The following is a 5,000-nucleotide window of genomic DNA, read 5'->3' as shown; positions in this document are numbered from 1 at the left end:
ACTTTACACCCAAATCAAGCAACAGATATCATGTCCAACACGTCTGATCTTACAGTTAGTACTTATATAAGAGTGTTTTATATATACCATACCCTGCAATATCTATAATGGCTAACGCTAGGATAAACTTAGTCACTTGGAATGTTGGTGGCATTAAATCCCCAATCAAAAGGAAAAGCATATTAAGGCTACTAAAAAATAAGGGAACAGATATAGCCATACTGATAGAAACACATCTTAATGAAGAGGAACACTGTAAACTAAAAATAGGATGGGTCCAGGAAGTCATTAGCACCACATACTCAGAGAGTAGAGCTAGAGGAGTAGCCCTGTTATTTCGGAAGGGTCTAGCATATAAAGTTCTACACACTGATATAGATCCGGAGGGTAGGTTTATAATATTGCACATAGAGCTTGGAAAAATCCAGATAGCGTTGGTAGGAGTCTATGGCCCACTTAATAATAAAAACACTTTCTGGTCCCAAATGCAACAACATCTATTAAAATCCGGTCACCTTCCGCTGATAGTGGGAGGTGATTACAATATTGCGCCACATGTACCATTGGATAGATATAGAAACCCTACATCAACACCATTAATACTCAGACCAGCGATATACACTAAACAGGACACCAGAACTCTAACAAAATGTAAAAACGGACTGGGATTGATAGACATATGGCGGGTTAGAAATCCAGAAGTTAGAGATTATACTTGTATTGCCCCGTCTAAAAACACCCTATCTCGTATTGACTACTTCTTGGTATCCAAGACACTAAGTACTTAAATCACGAATATTAAAAATGATCCAGTTACACTATCTGACCATGCCCCAGTGAAGCTGACCTTACACGTTAAAAAAACCCCTCCTAAAGAAAATAGGTGGTTCTTCCCAACATATCTATATAAAGATCCCAACCTCCTTAACTATATGAAAGGGGAATGGCATGCATACTACCATTTGAACTCTCAACACCTTCAAAACCCTCTACTCTTCTGGGAGACTGCTAAAGCGGTTTTGAGAGGAGTTATCACTAATTATGCTATTGGAGTGCGGAAAAAGTCTGCAGCGTAAGAGGAACTATTATTTAGACAACTGATGAATGCACAGAATAAATCCCTTAAAACCCCAACAGAAAGAAATAGGGACTATTATAAGCAGATCAAATAGGCCAGAGATAATTTCTTGCTACAGAAAACCCTAAGAGCTACAAACAAATTGCAGGCAAGATTTTATAGATTTGGCAACAAAACAGGTCGCTCTCTTGCAACACTAACTAAATTGACAAGGCCACCGAATATAATACCCGCAATTAACAATAATGGAAGCATAGTTTCTGAACCGGATAAAATTCAAAAGGTATTCACTGATTATTATGCCAATTTGTATGGTCCCCATAACCAAGGCAGAGATCAGATTAATAGTTTCTTAGATAATTTAAACCTTCCCAGACTTACATACATGCTTAATGCCCCGGTAGGAATACATGAGGTGCTTAAGGCTATACAAAATACTCCCCTTGGTAAAACTCCAGGTCCAGATGGTATGCCTGCAGAGTTCTACAAGCTATTGAAACCTGAGATATCTGAAACCCTAACTAGCTTATACAACAGTATTGTTACAGGACAAACCCATCCTAGTCAAGGATTTACGGAAGCCCAGTATTTTAAAATCAGGAAGAGATCCATTACAACCAGCGTCATACAGCCCAATTTCACTGCTCAACACAGACTATAAACTACTAACAAAAATTTTAGCAACCAGGATAGGATTGATATTACCATCAATTATTCATGAGGACCAGACAGGTTTTGTACAGGGTAGGTCTTCGGTCAAAAACACTAGGAAAGTTCCTTTGAGGCTCACCAAAGCCTGCATGTTAGCTTTAGATGCGGAGAAAGTCTTTGACAAAGTAGCATGGGGCTACCTTTTTTCTACACTGGAACACTTTGGCTTTACCGGTAACATCCTTAAGGCTATTCAAAATATTTATAGGGACCCAAAAGCAGCGGTTATTGTAAACGGTAGAATTGCACCAACATTTCCCCTGTACAAAGGCACTAGACAGGGCTGCCCACTCTCCCCTCTGCTGTTTGATATCGCTATAGAACCTCTTGCCCAGGCAATAAGAATGGAAACTGAAGGCTTAAAAATTGGAACCTCCACTATGCATCTATCGCGTCCCTTAGATTCTGATTGGCTGATAGAATTCTCTCAGCCAATCGGAATTAAGGTTGAAAAAATCCTATTGGCTGATCCAATCAGCCAATAGGATTGAACTTCAATCCTATTGGCTGATCCAATCAGCCAATAGGATTGAGCCTGCATTCTATTGGCTGTTTCAATCAGCCAATAGAATGCAAGCTCAATCCTATTGGCTGATTGCATCAGCCAATAGAATTTTTTCAACCTTAATTCCGAATTGGCTGATAGAATTATTATGCCAATTTGGCTGATAGAATTATTATGCCAATTTGTATGGGGACCATACAAATTGGCATAATAATCAGTGAATACCTTTTGAATTTTATCCGGTTCAGAAACTATGCTTCCATTATTGTTAATTGCGGGTATTATATTCGGTGGCCTTGTCAATTTAGTTAGTGTTGCAAGAGAGCGACCTGTTTTGTTGCCAAATCTATAAAATCTTGCCTGCAATTTGTTTGTAGCTCTTAGGGTTTTCTGTAGCAAGAAATTATCTCTGGCCTATTTGATCTGCTTATAATAGTCCCTATTTCTTTCTGTTGGGGTTTTAAGGGATTTATTCTGTGCATTCATCAGTTGTCTAAATAATAGTTCCTCTTACGCTGCAGACTTTTTCCGCACTCCAATAGCATAATTAGTGATAACTCCTCTCAAAACCGCTTTAGCAGTCTCCCAGAAGAGTAGAGGACCACTTCTGCCGGCTTCGTTGAGAACTTCTTGCCGCTTGGATGAAGACTTCTCCCGGCTTCGTAGAGGATGGATGTCGGCTCTTCAAAACTGTAAGTGGATCTTCGGGGGTTAGTGTTAGGATTTTTTAAGGGTGTATTGGGTGGGTTTTATTTTTAGATTAGGGGTTTGGGCTGCAATAGAGCTAAATGCCCTTTTAAGGGCAATGCCCATCCAAATCCCCTTTTCAGGGCAATGTGGAGATTAGTTTTTTTTTAGTTAGGATTTTATTTGGGGGGTTGGTTGTGTGGGTGGTGGGTTTTACTGTTGGGGTGATTGTTTGTATTTTTTTTGACAGGTAAATGAGCTGATTTCTTTGGGGCAATGCCCCGCAAATGGCCCTTTTAAGGGCTATTGGTAGTTTAGTTTAGGCTAGGGTTTTTTTTATTTTGGGTGGGCTATTAGATTAGGTGTAATTAGTTTAAAGATCTTGTAATTTGTTTTTTATTTTCTGTAATTTAGTGTTTGTTTTTTTGTAATTTAGCTAATTGTATTGAATTTAGTTAATTGTATTTAATTTAGGGACTTTATTTAATTGTAGGGTTAGGTTAGGTGTTAGTGTAAGAAAGGTTAGGTTTTATTTTACAGGTAAATTTGTATTTATTTTAGCTAGGTAGTTATTAAATAGTTAATAACTATTCAGTAACTATTCTACCTAGTTAAAATAAATACAAACTTGCCTGTAAAATAAAAATAAACCCTAAGCTAGATACAATGTAACTATTAGTTATATTGTAGCTAGCTTAGGGTTTATTTTACAGGTAAGTATTTAGTTTTAAATAGGAATTATTTAGTTATTAATAGTAAGTTTTATTTAGATTTATTTTAATTATATTTAAGTTAGTGGGTGTTAGGGTTAGACTTGGGTTTAGGGGTTAATAAATTTAGTATAGTGGCGGCGATGTTGGGGGCGGCAGATTAGGGGTTAATAAATGTAGGTAGGTGGTGGCGATGTTAGGGGCGGCAGATTAGGGGTTAATAATATTTAACTAGTGTTTGCGATGCGGGAGTGCTGCAGTTAATATGTTTATTATAGTGGCGGCGATGTCTGGAGCGGCAGATTAGGGGTTAATAAGTATAATGTAGGTGTCAGCGATGTCGGGGGCGGCAGATTAGGGGTTAATAAGTGTAAGATTAGGGGTGTTTAGACTCGAGGTTCATGTTAGGGTGTTAGGTGTAAACATAAATTTTGTTTCCTCATAGGAATCAATGGGGCTGCGTTAAGGAGCTGTACGCTGCTTTATTGCAGGTGTTAGACTTTTTCTCAGCCGGCTCTCCCCATTGAGGTCTATGGGGAAATCGTGCATGAGCACGTACAACCAGCTCACTGCTGACTTAAGCAGCGCTGGTATTGGAGTGCGGTATGGAGCTCAATTTTGCTCTACGCTCACTTCTTGCCTAATAACGCCAGGTTTCTGAAAACCTGTAATACCATCGTTATAGGAAAGTGAGCGGTGACAATAACGTGCAAGTTAGCAACGCACCCCTCTTACCGCAAAACTCGTAATCTGGCCGATTGTTTTTAGATTTCTAAAGAAGATTCTATGTAAAAACAAATAATCTCTGTGCTTTTTTAATGTACGGAACATATACAAAGTGATATTGTTCTGTTTTATCGAGTCATTATGTTGCTAATTGAGATGTGGGTAACTTTTGATTTTACTATAATAGAAATTGTAACTACAAATAGGCAAAGATTCTGCAAAAATGGATATCATAAAACAAAGTGATGTATAAAATTTGCTTAGTAAAATTATGTCAGTACCTAGGGTGGCAAATGCAGAATGGTAAATGATCTTAAATCAACTGGTTGGCAAAAGTTTAACCACAGTATGCGTACTTCACTGTCATGCATGCAGAGGTCATGTATGCAGAGGTCATGCATGCAGGGGTCATGCATGCAGGGGTCATGCATGCAGAGGTCATGTATGCAGAGGTCATGCATGCAGGGGTCATGCATGCAGGGGTCATGCATGCAGAGGTCATGCATGCAGAGGTCATGCATGCAGAGGTCATGCATGCAGAGGTCATGCATACAGGGGTCATGCATGCAGAGGTCATGCATAC

At 38.8% G+C, this 5,000-nt stretch overlaps 1 protein-coding gene across 1 annotated transcript in view; it reads right to left on the bottom strand.

Annotated features, from left to right (window-relative positions):
* SPOCK2 (SPARC (osteonectin), cwcv and kazal like domains proteoglycan 2) overlaps positions 1-5,000 on the bottom strand; it is a 236,909-nt gene that overhangs the window by 6,204 nt on the left and 225,705 nt on the right. The gene's annotated exons all lie outside the window — the stretch shown is intronic.

The sequence above is a fragment of the Bombina bombina genome, chromosome 9, assembly GCF_027579735.1.
Source record: "Bombina bombina isolate aBomBom1 chromosome 9, aBomBom1.pri, whole genome shotgun sequence".
NCBI classification, from domain to species: domain Eukaryota; kingdom Metazoa; phylum Chordata; class Amphibia; order Anura; family Bombinatoridae; genus Bombina; species Bombina bombina.
This window is presented reverse-complemented; position numbering and strand designations above follow the sequence as displayed.